Source organism: Catharus ustulatus, chromosome 4 (genome assembly GCF_009819885.2).
Source record: "Catharus ustulatus isolate bCatUst1 chromosome 4, bCatUst1.pri.v2, whole genome shotgun sequence".
Classification (NCBI taxonomy): Eukaryota; Metazoa; Chordata; class Aves; order Passeriformes; family Turdidae; genus Catharus; species Catharus ustulatus.
The window spans coordinates 12116558-12133660 of NC_046224.1; the positions used below are offsets into that span (position 1 = coordinate 12116558).

At 36.3% G+C, this 17103-nt stretch overlaps 1 protein-coding gene across 14 annotated transcripts in view; it reads left to right on the forward strand.

The window, feature by feature from the left end:
- MAGI2 (membrane associated guanylate kinase, WW and PDZ domain containing 2) overlaps positions 1-17103 on the forward strand; it is a 713151-nt gene that overhangs the window by 389300 nt on the left and 306748 nt on the right. The window lies entirely within an intron of this gene.

The following is a 17103-nucleotide window of genomic DNA, read 5'->3' on the forward strand; positions in this document are numbered from 1 at the left end:
ATCCTGAAGCAGTTCAGAAAACCTGTATCTTCCTTTAATAATACTGTTGATATTTCTTTCCTGTGTAATGTTTTTAATGTCTAAGGTCAGACTGAAGGTGGGAATAAGAATGAGGATTCATAGAATATATTGATTCAGTTTTACTTTCTCAAATGATGTCACATCCAGGATCAGTAATTCTGTCCCTTTCTCCCTTCTCCAAACCATGGTAAAGTCTAATAATTGCAGATTTTAGACTGCTTAGAATGGTTGACCTTTAAGCAAAAAATTATTTTCAATCCTAGTTAGAAAGACGATTTTACTTTGCAGTGATAATTAAGGGAACTGAGATATTAAAGTAAGTTTAAAGTGTATTCATGGGAATGAAATGCATTATTAGAATTTAATCATGATGCAAAAGTGTGATTGAGAAATTTCATCTGTGAGAGGAAATAAATGTCACTTATCAGTACTGAGCACACCAATGGCTTAAGTTAACCCCTCTTCTTTGCCCTGCAACAGGCTGGGAACAGCCAGATGTTCAGCTATTGCATGTCGTCCAAGCACTGGCAGTTTTCATCTAAAAGCAGAACCTGTTGGATAAATTGCACACAATTGCATGTTTTATCCTTGTTACTCAAGGAGAAGCAATGGCATTTTGGAAATAAGAAACTGAACTGAGCATTTAACAACAACTCAAAGTTAAAATGAAGTAACACAATTAGTTCCTGGAACTTTGAATTGATCTATGTTCTGTATTTTCCTCAACACTGGCAGAAATAGCTAAAGTGCTTAACAGTGCTATTGAATAAGAAAAAGATACTTTGAAATTACAGGAAAATGGTGAGGGTGGGTTTAGTTTGGTTTGGTTTGGTTTGAATAGTCTGAAATATTTGACATATCTGATACTTAAGATATTTCAGACAGGCAGTGGCAGTCCTTGTCATGCATGCTTGGTGGATCCTCTATTGGATCTTTTTCTGTGATTAAGTCCATTTGCTACAAATTTTCATAGACCCACTGTTCACTGATCTGCAAACTAGAAGTGGTCATTTTAAGCGTCATGTAGTCAGTAATATCTGACTACTGACTATCTGGCTCAATACCCTTACTTCTACCAATGTTTCTTGCCTGAACCTCTCATCTTCTCACAGGTGTTGCATCCTAATTTCATTTTAAAGGCTTCTTATCAGAGAAAGCCTCCAACATGAAACTTGGCTTTTCTGGCCTGGATTTTTGATTTTTCATCCTTGAAGGACATTTAAACTAATGCTGCACATTTACTGATTTTGCCCATTTCAGTTATAACAAAAATACTAAGCTAATTTGTCACAAAAAATTCCATTAGTACAGCAATATTGAAGTGAGTTGTTTCTTGAAGAAAAAGGTCTGTTAGAGCCTATCGAAGACAGAAATTAGTTATGTGATGCTGTCTGACTCTTCTCCTGTAATACCAGGCTTTTTAAATTTTCATTCAAGTCTACTGAAATTGATGTAAAGGTGATAAATCATTGAGTGAAGTGCTTGGTTATTGGCTGAACCCCTAAAGCAAGACCTCAGAAGCCTGCAGATTGTGAGGTACATAAAACCTGGTTCTGTGCAGGCTGAACTGGTCCTATATACATGCAGTTATATTTTATTAGCACCTGGCTGAGCTTTCAAGCTTTGCTTTTGGGATTTTTTTTTTCTCCAAATAACTGTACCCTCACCTGGTTGACTGTCCCAAAAGTTGCTCAATGACCGCAGAAGAGATTGCTGGAGTGACACTGCTTCAGAGGGCAGCAACACCCAACCACAAATGTGCTCAGATCTGCAGCTTGAGCCAAAGATTTTTCCCCAGATTTGGCTGCTACCCTCCTTCAGTCCTTCTCTCCTCCAATCCCACCCAGAGCAAACTAATGAAAGAACCAGTGACCCATAGAATAAAAACCAGAGACTGTAAGAAGGGAACAGGCCCAGCAGAGGTTCTCCAAGACTTTTATAATTTTCCTTTTGCAAACAGTTTTGCTGTTTTCAGTCCATGATTCCTGTGGTTTGATTTTGGTCAATAATCCTTGTGGTTTTCAGCCTGGCAGAGTCAGACTAAGACAGTGCTACAGCTATGATAGACACTTCAGCTAATCCAATTAGTCTCAGTAATATTAGATGATTTATGCATTGTTGTGTAGATTCTGAAATTATTCATCCCTGCATTGCACATAGGAGGTGTATAACTTTTGATCAACTTGTATTCAAAACTTCTTTCACATGGGACTGTATAAATCACAAAACTGCTTTTCACTTTACTGCATAGAAAAAAATATTGCAAAAAAAGAAAAAAAATTAAATGTGCTAAGAAAATTATGCAACTTTTTAAAAAACAGAATGCTGTCCTTGGAAATGCTGTTAACACAGAAGGAGAAATTTAGAAAACCACACAATAATTATATTTAAAATCTGTAGCTCTTCATCAAATTTGCTCAGACAATTGTCCATAGGAATGAGATCAAAACACATTCTTTAGTAGGGCTTCTGAAGCTGCCTTGGACATGCAGGGCTTGCTTTGGCAGTTCTCACACATACTAGACAGCACAGAGAAAAACAGTGCAGCAAACTCTGAAAAAGAGGTTGGAATGGATTTTTATTTTTCTCCTTTCTTGTCTTTCTCCTTCCTTTCTTTGCTCTCTTTCCCCCTTTTTCTTCTTTTTCTTTCATCCCTTCTTTTTATTTCCATCTTTCTTACTTTCACTACCTCTTTTGCTTTCTCTTTCTCTACATTGGTTGTTTGGTTGGTTTTAGCTGTCCTATGTCCTTAGTTCTACATAGAAAGATTCATCTTAATTTGAAACCAGCCATTTATTAAAAGACACAGAAAGCTTTTTAGCCTAAAAGAGAAAAAAAATCAACAATTTTAACTAAAAATATTTGAAGGAGTCTATTCCAAAATTATGCTTATACTGAAAGGAAAACAAAATTTATTCACAGTGATATTTTTTTAAACTATTATTAGCTTAGAAGGCAAAATTACTTATTTAATTTTGATTAACAATAAGTACTTGATCCACACAATGTTAAAATGGATTATTTTACATTTATTTTTCAAATTCACTCATGAAAAGTCAATTTATTTTCATAGCTCTATTAGAATTCTAACTATCTGTGCTTCCTTTCTCAACTTCCCCTCCTTCCTCTCGGAGAACTGTGCTACAGTTTTGTTATACATCAATTGATTTTTAAACATTATTCTTGTTGCTGGCTCTGCGTGCTCTGTTATGTTTCCAATTACAAAAAAATCACTTTTAATCCAAAATCTGAAGGTCACTAATTATCTCATTTCTGTTCCACAACAAGAGGAACAATTTTAACTTCCTTAGCATCTAAGCTGAATGTAAATGCCTCATTAATCTTAGACATTTGAAAGCAAATATCCAAGGATGGATGTCAGTGTAGAAAAATAGCCCTGGAGAGGAAGAGACACAAAGATCAGACAGTGTTTATTGCCATAAAGACATTCTTATGTGCTCCATAGACTGAGTGATAGCAGGGCACCATGCAAGGCTCTGAAGAGGTGAAGATGTTCTATTGAGAAAAACATCATTTGTAAATAGTGAAGTTGAGTTCAGGTTCAAGAATTCCTGCCTAAGCCATGCCAGAAGCTCTCCCAGAGCAATACTCAGCACCTTACTGGTTTTTAAAGAAAGAGGTGGTAGTTAATATCCTCAGCCAACAGAAAGCTTCCTTCAGGGACAGGGCACTCCCACTTTGTTGCCATATATTTTACAGCTCTTTTCTCACAGGATTTTTGGGAATGCATTGGGAAGCCTGCTCAAAGTCCTGCTGGACTCAAAGGAAGGCCCTGAATCAGAATTTGTACAAACACCAAGCTGCTCCCATCTGGTGGGAGCAATCTGCAGGTGGCACGGTGTTCATTTAAATGAATTAAACTAATCAATGGATCATTTGGATTTTACATAATCACATGGAAGTTGGCAATGAAAACATATTCATTAAAATTGAGAGCTAATTATTTGTTAGTGCTACTGCACAGCAAGTCATAGAAGTTTTTATATGTAAAACTAAAGATACTGATATTTTCATTCATTCCAGTTGGACAAAATAGTCAAAGTTGCTGGGTTTGTGGGTCACATTTGGGGATATTTTAATAGCATATATACATTAAGTACATAATATTATAAGATATAATCAAAAATGAATAAGGATGAAATAGTAAAATCCTAATGCCTCATTTACACACATTTGTTACAATTTCTTAAATTGACATGTTCTGACAATGTACTTTGATTATAATGAAGCTGTCTTTCCAGTTGAAGAATCTTCCACTGTAGTAATTAGGATTCTCTTAGTTTTCCAGTTAAGGTACTCTAGAGAATTGTTTATTCTTTCAAAGTGTTTCTTATCAAAGAAAAGCAAAGCAAAACCCAAAAAACTAACAAAAAACCCAAAAACAAACAAACAAAAAAACCCAAACCAAACAAAACAATGCAAACAAAAAAACCCCACTAATAGATCTTTAAAAAAAAAAGTTTGTCTCTCTTAAATCTAACTTGGGATAAGTAATTCTTTGATGAAATCAGGGTGACTTCCTAATGGTTCTTAGTAAAAAAAAAAAAACAAAACAAAACTAAAAAGCAAACAAAACCCCAAACAAATCACCAGAAACCCAAATAAATAAATCCAAAACATAACAAACTATTCTTACCCTATCAACATCCTTCCAGAAATATTATGGGAGCATGTGGGAAGCTTGAGACTGGAGATATCTGTGGTTGAGAGTTTTTAAAGAAAATTTTAAACATAATCTTAAGACCTTTATATACTTTATTCAATCATCTGGCTGTAAAACAATTTGCCATTCACACACTAGCTGCTTTAGCTGTGAAAATTTGCAAACTATGATATCCTGACTTACACTTATCCATGTTTCTTCTCTAATAAGATTTATTTTCATAACAGAGAAATAGAAATGTTGAAAATAGATGTAATTGGGTATCACCTCTTAAACTGAAGGAACAAAACCTTATTTCTTCACTGGTTTAACTAATTTTTCACTCTGTTCCCTGAATGGAACTTCAAGAGACAATACTAACATTTGCTTTTCCCTTATTAGTGTTCCTGGTAAAATCTCACAAAGGAGATTAAAATATGATTTCTGCAATATTAAAAGGCAATGCTCTGTCCCAGTGCTAGCTTTGTCATTTGTGGGAAAGTTTGATTTGATCATTGAAAGTTTAATTTGAAGGACAATTTTGATTTAAGAGGACTAACCTGTTTAAAGGAGATTATACCAGAAAGATGCATGATACAGCTTACAAATTAAAAGATCTTTTACTCAGTTATATTTTTGCTTCCACAAAAAGAAATATACCATGTGAGAATAGACAGCAGTCTCAGATTTTGTTTTATTAACAAATCTGTAAAATGAGGGTTGACTAAATTAAATTGAGGAAATCTAAAAAAAATGAGAGAGAGCCTGTGGCCTCCTATATAAACAATAGCCTTTGTCTGTTACATCATCAGATTGTAATTAGATTTATTACGGCTCTGTGCTCACGGTTTGAGTAAGTGGAATATGTGATGTGAGTTTAATTGGCTATTTTGTCAGCTGAGTTCACTAGTGCATTAGAGCCTGCCTTGTCCTGCTGCTAATAGAAACATCTCTTTAAAAAAAACAGCCATTCCACCACAACCTTTCAGAAATATTCCACTGCAACAAATGCTAACATTTTTTAAATTAGACTTAGCCCATCAACAAAGTAGCTGTTACCTCCTGTTCTTCCCTTCCTTCTCATCATATTTGAGAAATCTCTGTCCTTCCAGTTCCGGTGCAAAACCTGCTTATCAAAAGCACAAATTCTCTTTTTATTTCTGCCACAGGCTTCAGACTATTTCTGGCTGCTCAGAGAATGAATAACACTGGGCAGCTCATTTCATCTGTCTGTGCCTTTATATAGCAGTCCTGTGAATAGAAGGAATAGATCTTAACCCATCTCAGAGAATGCTGAATGAGGTGCAGAGTAAGAGCGTAGTCTGTAATGAATGTTATGGATAAGAAATAATCATATGGAGCATTGGAATAACAGAATTACCTGTGTTTTAGGTCTTCCAGCCTGTACATTATTATTCAACCATATCAAGGTGAATTATGTCTAGAGAATTAGACTCTATGACTGAATGGACTGAATTTGTTTCTCTCTTCCATTTACTTATAAAACACAATTGTGAGGTCTACTTTAATGTCACTAGCAGTATGGATCAAACCTAAATGGGCTTTAAATGAAAACAGGTAAAAAGAGGGAGAAATTAATTTAAACTCAATCCAGAGAAAATATTAATATCCAGTGCAAGATCTCATGGAGACTGAAACCATCTGATAAATTGTATGATTTTCTTTGAGGGATCTGTTACTACTAGTAGTATTAGTATAGTAGTAATATTCACTGCATTTCTGCACAGAATTTTTACAAAGTTTAAAATTTATATTGCATCATCTGTGCCCTTTTTTTCCCCACAAATAGATAGGCAAGAGTACATCATAAACATCAAAGTGTATATTTATATATTTAATCACTAAATTATTAGTGAAAAAAGTAGGTTTTTTTGCAAACACAGCCTTGCTTTTTAGAGAGAGAATTGATGGCAATTTTCTAGTTGCAGATTCAATTGGTATTGTGTGTGGATTTTATTGTCACATTATCTTAGCATGGAGGGTGACCCTGCATTTCAATCATCCAACAATAATTAACAAATGAATAAATGACATTCGAATATTTGACAGAATCTGTGAGTAATCTAGACTGAGCCATGGTCTGACATCCTGTCTGGTCAGATGAGATCATTTGAGTTGTCTTTGTGCATCCTGAGTTCAAATTTCTCTTTTGTTTGGAATCAGTAGGCTTGCATGGATAGTAAAATCCTGTCTGCTCCCTTAGGATATTCATTATATTGAGGACTTAAAAAAACAAATAGAAGTTAAGTCTTTAGTTTTGCCAGGTTACTTTATGATTGTGCAACAGTTTTCTTTGTTTCTCCTTCCTTTTTTTAGGAAGAGAACTCAGTTGCTGTGTCAATGAGCTCTAGACATAGTTTTAGCTGGGCTTTTTGTTGCAGGATTTATAAAAATATATACATGTGTGTGGAGCAGATATTTTTTTAAATGCCATCCCAATCCATTATTTAAACAAGCCCACAAAATAACATGCAGTGGTCTTTATTTTACAGACTCTCTTTATTTTACAGCACATAATTCAAGCCCTGAAATAAAATGCAGTAATGAGTATAACCTGTTTAAAATATTATCCTGTGCATATAACTGTTTTTATAACTATTTTGACTAAGAGCATTTATTGAATTTTTTCAAAAATATACTTCAGATATTTTTAAATAGACTTTAAATATACTTCAAAAATATTGTTCAAATCGAAGTTTTTGGTGCATGATGGTTTGTAGTTTTCCATTGTCTGCTTTGTGGGTGGTATGCTATGATATGGTTTACTTCCAAAAATACAGAATTTAGTAATAGAAGTATCCTACTCTTTACTGTAGAAGGAGAGTCAATTATGTATGGGACTTGCATTGCTGTTACATGGTTTTGGGCGAAAGGTGAATTATGCTTTAAATCAAAGAGAAATGTGTGCACAAACTATGCACATTTGTTTTGCTGAGCTCTGTGATTTTAAGGACATATTAGAAATTGGGTATTAAAAACAAGTTATCTATGGTGCAATCTGCAGTTGCAAATTTTCTTTGAAATTACTCTGCCACGTGTTGCAAACCATGTCTTGATCCCGAACTGCTGAAATCATAGGAACTTTATCATTGTCTTCAGTCCATGTGAGATAAAGGAAAAAGAAGAGGGTGAAGGAGTGTAGATTAGAAAAGCATTAAATAAAAGAGTGGATTTGAAAAGTAGGAACTATCAGGGATGGTTATAGATCTGGCCATGTTCACTGAAGGAAAATGCAGAGGAGAAGCATAAAAATTATCTACCAATATATAAGAATACCATAAAAAGTGATTGATTTTTTTTCTTAATTAATAAACACATAACTGGGAGTAATGTGCTTACAGTAATTTCACGAATACAAGCCGCAGTAATTAGACAAAAATTTTGGTGGAAACCCGGAAGTGCGGCTAATATTTGGGTGCGGCTAATCTATGGACAAAAATGTGATATCTGCCCTTACCTAGTATCATACCAGTCCAGTCCCGAGCCGAAACAGTTTGAAATCCATGGTTTCCTGTTGTTCCGACGATGAACCAATCAGAGAACAGCTTATTGCCTGCCTGTGGATGGCGGCGTTACTGAGGGGCGGGGGTTGTTATCAGGGTGAGTTACCTCGGCGAGTTACCTCGGCAGTTCGATAAAAGTGTGTGATATTTCTCTGTACTTTTTAAAGTGTTTTCAGTCTTGTGCAGCTGCGGGACTGGCTGGGCTCGCAGGGAGAGGGCTGGGGGAGCCACTAGGCTCACAGGGAGAGGGGTAGAACGGCCACTCGGCTCGCAGGGAGAGGGCTACAACGACCGCTCCCCCTGCGGGCCGCGAGGGCTACAGCGGCCACTCCTGTGCCAGCACGGAGATGTGGCTCCGCTCGGAGCTCAGCTGCCTGCCCGCGTGGCTGAGCGGCTGTTTAAAGGCAACGCGGATCCATTGGGAATGCTCGCAAAATGACCACACTATTTTTCCTGTCTTTTTCGGCTTGTAAATAAAGGGTGTGTCTTTTTTCACTTGGAAACAATGTTTCCGAGGTCGGCAGTAAGCCAGTAAGCCCCGGTGATCCCGCGATTGTGTTACTAAATGACGACTTTGTGAAAGTTCGCGGCGAACTAAAGTGCAGCTAATATTCCGGGTGCGGCTTATTTATTGACAAAGACATCAATGTTGCCAACACACCGGATATGCGGCTTATACTCCATGCGGCTTGTGTTCGTGAATTCACTGTACTCTTTTAAGCTTAAATGGTAGAAATAAACTTTAGAGAACACAATTATAAAATGAAATATTCTACCAATGGAAATTGTGTAATTATTGGTACAGAAGTTATTTAAAGCTCAGCTTTGTAATACATGTATAGAAGAAACTTCATCATGACAAGACACATCCAGCTTTGAAAATTCCAAGTATAGGAACACAAATCTAGCCATAGGTAACAGCTGTAAAAGAGTCCTGTAAGCTTTAGCAGTGGCTCAATCCTCATTCACCATGAAGTCTCACTGAGCTGCTGGGTGACAAGGGGGATGATGGCATTTTCTTCCTTCCAGCTGTTAGACCTAGACATTGCAAGGTGTCTTAAGTGTGTAGGATAAAGAGACCAAAATATAGAAGGATGGGAAAGAAAGGTGTGTTTATATGCAGAGTGTGTGTTTGCACCTGAATTCTTTTCCTGAATTGCTGTAGTCTGAACTTTTCCTTCATGGAAGTAAATGTAAGCAAGTCCCAGCATTTTGGGCACACCAACATGTGCTGAGGTCCAAGAGGGGAATTTTTTTCAGCTCTGGAAGGGAGACATCCTTCCTGCTTTCTGTTTCCTGTGCTCTCTGCTCTGCACTGCAGGGGTCTGCCCCACAGTGGCCAAAATCAACATACATCTCTCATTTAGAGAAGGTGAGTGTATCCAGTTAAGAAATTCATAGTGCTACCCGCCTTGACTGTCAAACTGAAGTGCTTACTCCTTCAGAAACCTTCTCAGAGATACTTTCCCAATCCTACAAAGCCACAAGTTGCACAGACAAGTGCTAGTGGACACAAGTGCTCCAAAGCTTTTCAGGCCATATGAACACAGAGCCCAGACTGGGTCACCACAGTGGCTGGGATGGGACCCTGTGTAGGAGATGGAGAAGTCAGACCTGTCCCAAAGGATTTCTGCCTTTCTTCAATACCATTTAAAAGTCTTGCTTTGCACCCTGCACATGGATCTGTATCTTCTCTTCTGCAATGGTTTATGCACAATGTTTTCTGAGCAGAACACTGGGCTTCCTTCAGAATAGTACCTAAAGATATACATGCACCTGTTTGGGAAAAAGTGGTTTTGAAGCTTTTTGTTGTCATGTCTTCTAGTGAGGTCTGCAGATGCAGTCTGTAATTAATGTAAAATATTGTCAGGCATTTACAGCTATATACATTGCCTTCTTTGAAAATCTGGCCTGCTTGAATCTCAGTGAATGGTAAATGCTTTTGAAAGCACTGAGCTGAACCCACAGGAGGACTTACTACAGTTTTTTGAAATCTGAAATATAATTTATATTTCTGGAAAGCAGGATTCACGGACTAAGTAATTTTTGTTGTTTTGAACCTAGTGGGTTTACATTAGGAATGGATTTAGCATTTATACATTATCATTTAGAAGTTGTCACAGCTCTTAAATTCTAGAGCAATAGGTTCCCACAAACCATGTAATCTCTTCCATACCAGACTGAGTTTGATTTCCTGCCTCTCCAGGAAATAAAAAACCTGATGTCTGCTATATAGGATAAGGCCAATATATGAAGGCATGAATCAGCACCTCTGTACACCTAGGAGAATGTCTTTGGGTTCTGCAGGGGGAATGGCATTATTGTTACTTCCTTCTTTTTAGCAAGTAGATTAAATAGATTTGTAAATTCCTCAGTCAGTAGTAAATAAATAGAAATAGCATCACAAGATAGGAAAGAGCTAAAGCTAAAGAGTTGAGCTTCTGCGAGTCTCTAAAATGGTTCTGACACTGGCAATGTAAAGGATGCTTACCAAGAAATCTGAGCCACTGTGAGTGATACTTGTATGTCTCAGAAACTCTATTAATGGATAAGAGACAGCAGTAGAAATGATGCAACTCAATATGTGCCTGCTCAGTTAATTTTGATGTAAATGTTCTAGGTACTGCTCTTAGCAGTATCATATTAGCCTTTACTCATTTGTTATTCTACAGTAATCCATCAATGTTTTGTAATTATTCATCCCCTGAAGACTGTTTATGGAATGTTTGTTGGTTTTTAGAATTACAGAATGGGTGTTTCAAAATGAATGTGCAAATTTTGTAAGAACTCATGTAAGTGTAAAACAAAACAAAGTTGTTTATGGTCTTTATTGAACACTGTTTCCCCAGATGCTTTACAAATTAAAATGATAAGGCCATAAGAATTAAGTGAGAGAGGAGAGGGAAGAGGGGAGGATTGTGAAGAAATGGGGTAAGTAGTGGTGTAGGGTATATACGCTTGGGATTGTTGTAAGCAAAAGAGAGTTGCTGAAACAGAGACTCAACAGAATTCTAACCCAGACAACATGATCTGCAGGGATTTGATTGTCCATCACTATTTAGAGAGGAAATCTCTGTATTGTCATTTCTTTAGTGCTGTTTGCACAAGTCTATTAGGACCAAGGCAGTTGTAATAGTCTGTGGATGCATGAAGACATCTCAAGCTCTAAAATGTTCCTTTATGCAAACAAGCAGGGTGTAAGTAGTCAGGGTTCTGCCCAACCTTTGGAGCAGTTTCCTGGCTAGTGTGTCAATGATATGAGTGATAATACAGGATGACAACCCTGTAAATGAACATAGTCTGTCTTGTTATTGTTATTTTTACTGTCCCATGCTTGTCTGATAACTCTAGCTTGAAATGTTTCTGATTTTGACCCCTGCACATTTTCTGCAGAAGAAGATAATGCCAATGTTTTAAATTTCTCATTTCTATGAGCTGGAGAATGTACAAGCACGTGGATATTTAATTCCTTCAGAAGAAAGAGGTCACAGACAGGAGGTGAAGCAGCACTGCCTTAAAAATTACAGCAGTGACAGTAAATGTCATCAGAACTGCACTACAGGAGAGAGAACTGTTTCCTCTTTACAGCATGCTCAAAACCCCCATCCTCAGGAGTGTGAGCTATTTGTGCCTATAACTGGTGTATTTATTGCTGCTCTAGCTGACCATAGATATAGAATCTGAAATTAGTCCTCCTTCTCTTCCTGAGTAGGTGGAATTATTTTCAGAACAGTCAAAGTCTTTTAAAGTCTCAGGAGAAATATTTTTACATGGCCGATGAAGAGTCCCTAAATGGAATCGCCTTCAGGGCGATTCATGTATGTTTCAATTGATTAAATATTTAAAATCCAACCTGATGAAAGCAGACAATCATGTACACAGTGGGAGAAGTTCAGGAAAGAGCTGCAGAATTTGTGTTTTAAACCAAATCAAGAATAAAGAAAGGTTGTTATATGTTACAGGCATTTTTTTATAACATGCATACTTAGTAAATATTCATATGTGTGTGCATATGTGAATTGCATAAAAATCTGTCCAGTCAAATCAGCAATAATATGCAAAATGCAAAAATAGATATTTTACCAGAAATATTACCTGTCATGTAATTGATGATAATGAATGAAAAAAAATCTGTATACATATTTGCAATGGGTGATAGAAGTAGCAATGTTCTTCCAAACTGTCTCTCTTAATTATCCTTAATGAATTAATATGCTACTGTGGAGTGAGCAGACAATGCTGAGGTGTCTTGGGGATGAGCTATACAGTCCAACTGTTGAGTTTTACTAAAAATGACTTGAACCTTTCTTCGGTTGTTCGGCAAAAGTGCCCACAAAGAATTGTTGCACCCTTTCCACCTCTTGGCTCTTTATTTAGAAAATTGTTAGCCTGTCTTGTGGATGTTGCATTTGCCCTCAATATACATCTTTTACTCTGATATCTGACCTCATGGTTATTCTGAGCTCATTTTTTTCTCCCATATTCTTGGGGAAAATAATCTGAACAAAACTTACCCAGTCCCAAATTATTTGCACAGTCAGACATCAGGTGGAGCTTGCTCTGTCACTTTAACATGAGCAGAGTCACTATAGACAATTAAAAAGATTCATTTCTGAAATGTTGGGTGCAGACTGGACACCACAATACATATAATCACATGAGAATGCTTCTGGAGCTGAAAGAGTGGTTTTTGTGATCTTACTCATGATGAAACTCCAGCTCCTGTATTTGCTTCCTCTCACCCATTATTTCTCTATCACTGCATGATAGCATGAAGATATCAAGAATGCATTATTGTTAATTTTTAGCTTGAATAATTTTTCCATCTATCTAAGCACTTTCATGCTGTGGGAATAAGTACTGAGTTATTAATTTTACCACTGTTACTGACATAGTATAATGATGAACAAAACTAGAGTAGAATATAATAGAACAGAGTTTCAAAAGATTTTTCAGATATGAGGGTCCTAAATTCTAAAGATTACCTGAAATCTTAACTTAGCTTTGTGCATGCAAAGTGTGGGGCAATATCTCAGTAAAGTTTGCAGTTTTGCTGTATTTGTGTTGTTTACATATTAGGTCCCTCAATCAGTGACTGTTGTGGACGGTGTTTTCAAAATATAACTTTAAAATACAAAAACCAGGATTTCTGAGTACTTTGTTTCAGACTTTATCCTGTTTCTCAGACTCAGCTGAAATCTACAGTGGTGGCTCTAGGTGGCACATTCTAACTGTTTCACTACTCCAAAATGAGGATGGCACCTCTGGATCAGCACTTCACTAATGAGAGAAAGACACAGTGAGTGCACATTGGATTGACATGGGTGAGCTCATTCCAGTACCTGTTGGATGGACAAAGAGCATCACATTTGGAGCAACAAATCAATACATTAATGAGAGGAGACTGAATTCTCTTCCTCTGTGAAGAGTTGGTTCTTTCAAGGACATGTGAGCAGAAAGCCACCAGACATTTCTTCTTCTGCAGCTTTAGTTTTCATGTTTTCTTATGCATAGAAGAGCATTGCATTTGTAGTTTTCTGGACAGGTATTAAATAAGGAGAGATTTTTATAAGAAAACAGTGAAAAAAGACAGTACTTTCATAACAGGTGCAGTATGTGCATCATTTCTTAGCTTGCATTTATTTCAGGTCAAGGTTTGTATGTCAAAATGCACTGTAGGATGTCTTTTCAGGAACACTTTTGAACTCTCAATTGAAGGCATTTGTACCCAGTATTTTTTACATTTTAGCAAAGTATTGTAAAAATAATAATACAAAAATTGACGTATCAGAAATGACATTTCATTTTTCATTTTACCATAAATTATCTTAAAATAAACTAGATTAAAAGCTAGAGTTAATTTTACCTCCTTTTGTATATTGCTAAGCAGTCTGAATTCTGGAATATTCTTGATTCCATTATGTTAATTGGTGTAATAGTTCGTTCTATTTCATGAAGGTGCAATGATTCCCCTTCATGTTGTGAACCAAATATAGGAGATCATATTGCAACTGGCCTAGGAATTTAGTACAATGAATAGTCATTATGTTTCTGAAGGAATGGATGTCAAGAGGAAAAAATACTCATGATATGAAAAAGCCCAGTATATCAGGGAAGAACAATGGGTACCTCTAAACACATTAGAGGAAAGGTTTTTAGTTCAGGCATAAGGTGGTATTTTATTGTTCACCTTTGAAGGCTGAAAAACTTCTGCTACTTTAACTACACTCCTCTGGACTGTGGAGTTTAAATGTTTTAGGTGCTAGATTTAAAATAACTTACTTTTTACATTCAATACTGCATTGCTAAGAACACAGTCACATTAGTTGTACTGTCTATGTTTTATATGAACTGTCACCTGCACTGGGATTTCTGTTTCCAACTTTGTGCCATTTTCTGCTTTCTGATTTTGCTGGTAGTCTTAGGCTGTATACTTCGCATGGTTTCTGTTTTCTGCTTATTGCCTTTATTTAACTTTAAAAATTATAAGCAAAGCCTATAATAAATTATGAAGAATCTTAATCTCAGGTGTGGTGAAACATCAAGTTATGGATATTAATTACATTTTTGCCTGCTGTCCATGTGACAAAACTATGTGAAGTAAAATCATTCTATAGCAGTTTGTGTCATGCAGCTAAAAACTGTGGAATGTGAAATAGATAGAAAGATGAAATTAAAAAGATCTCCTTTCTCCTAAATAGAATGTAATTGACAATCAGAACAGAAATAGTACACTAATTGCCAATCTATAAAAATCATTCAATAAATAAATATAACAATAAGTTTTATAGGATTAGCAATACTATATTTATTTTACTTCAGTACCAAATTTCAGAAAAAATATTATCACTTGCAAAGATAAAATAGCCATGTATTAGCATTTAAAATAAAACCAAGGTGGTGCACTTGAAAAGTACCTCTTCATGTATGGGATATGTTTTAATGCAAAAGCAGCTCTTTAGAAGTTTTTTACAAGTAACATAATAATGGGTGTCTCATTCAAAACCTTTTAACAGAATATAGATTTCTCAATAATGAACTTTCACAGACCTTCTTTAGTTTTTCATCAAAGTATCTTGTTAAATCAAGAATAAAAAAGCCCGTGGAGAATGAAAAGTTAATTTCTAATCTGTTAATTAAAGCAAAGTGAAAAAGTGTGTTGCCAATGGGAAAATCTATGTCTCCTTCACATCTGTACCATCTTGTAGGTTAAGGAAAATAAAGAGATTACAAATTTCCTCTAAGGTCTTTTCATGCCAGACTGCTGTAGTTCCATATGAGGTAAACACAAATCCAGTCATTAGGGTTTTTGTACAGCATAAAATAATTTTCCTAAAAAGAAAATAAAAATCACAGTACTTCAATAAACCTGCTTATGTTAGTTCTGTATTCCATGACACAGCACAAGGGACATGGCTTTACGGGTTGAGATTTCAGGTTCATCTGTGTCCTGTTCCTTGCTATGAGTATCATGTAACTTCACCATTCCTTGGAAAACACATAGCTATACAATTGTGTACAGCCTGTTGTGTTGGTAACATCCCTTCTGTTAGTTCCAATTAACAAGCATGAGTTCCTTCAGGGCTCCTGTGGGGCTTTAGAAAAGCTAACTGCTGAATATCTTATGTTTCTTTGTGCAATAAACATTACTACCATTACTTTTATGTAACATTTAGCTTTTTATTATAGCACTACATCTGTTAGCAGAAGGAAAATATACATTATTTTTCATAAAGAACCAGAAAATTCTTTAAAAACAAAAAAACCTGAATTTCCCATTTTTAATTCCAAGTTACTGGCTTACTGTAACCAAAATATATTATATTCCTTGGTTCAATTTTTACATCAGGAAACACTTTCTTAAGTATTCCTGTTTGCAGCTCAGCTGAGGACAAGAAAGCAGAGGTGTAATTGAACATTCAGGATGGACTTTAGGGCACATGGCATAGTTAGTTAGTAGTGACAACTGCTACAGGTTTTGGGAGTTGTGTTGGACACTCTCAAGTTTTGAACTGAAGGGAATAGGAGTGTTCCCTCCTAAATGTGGATTTTGTTCTAGATTCAAAAGCACAAAGCAAATCTCAAGCAAAGCCTGGCACTGCTGGTGCATTTGAACTTTCCTTTCAGAAAAGCAGCAGTCTCCTGGGCATTTCTAGCTGAGTTGCAGTGGCCCCTTATTTTACTGATAAACTCCCTTATCACAGGATCCTCTCATAATTAGCCTGGAAAGTCTCTCTGGAGATCGTTTGGTCCAACATTCCACTTACAGCTGGAACAATTGCAAAGTTATGACCATCTTGGATGGTAGATCATGTTGCTCAAGATTCTGTTAAGCTAACTTTGAGAATCCATAATGATATGCAGTCTTTCTGGGATACCTGTTCCAGTTCTTGATTACTTTTGGTGTAATTTTTCCCCATCTTAATATTTTAATTCATAGTGTTTGCTACCTTTTCTTTCTGTGTATATGGAATAATTAGGGGAGAATTTAGGCTGAGAAAATTAATTCCCTGCTTTATTCTTGAATATCTCTTAAGAAAACCAGTGCTTTAGTAGATCCAGTTTCAGTTGGAAGCACTGGATATTGTTTTTAAGTGAAGGAAGAGTGACTGGAGAGTGACTGAGAGTCTGCTTCTGTGCAATACCAATTCTTGATCAGCACTGAGAAGGATTTAAACCCTGGGATTGGAAATCCCTGGGATCTAAGCATGCGAGGTAAGTGCCATATCTCTTCTAGAGACTATCATTTATCCCTGGATGGATGGAGGCATGCTATCCCTATTACTGGAAGCTGGTGCTTCTGTGTCTGTCTCATCCAGTTACCTGCCTTTGATGAGAGGCAGCTTGAGGAAGAATAGGAGTACACTACCTGAAAATGAATGTGCTAATACTTCT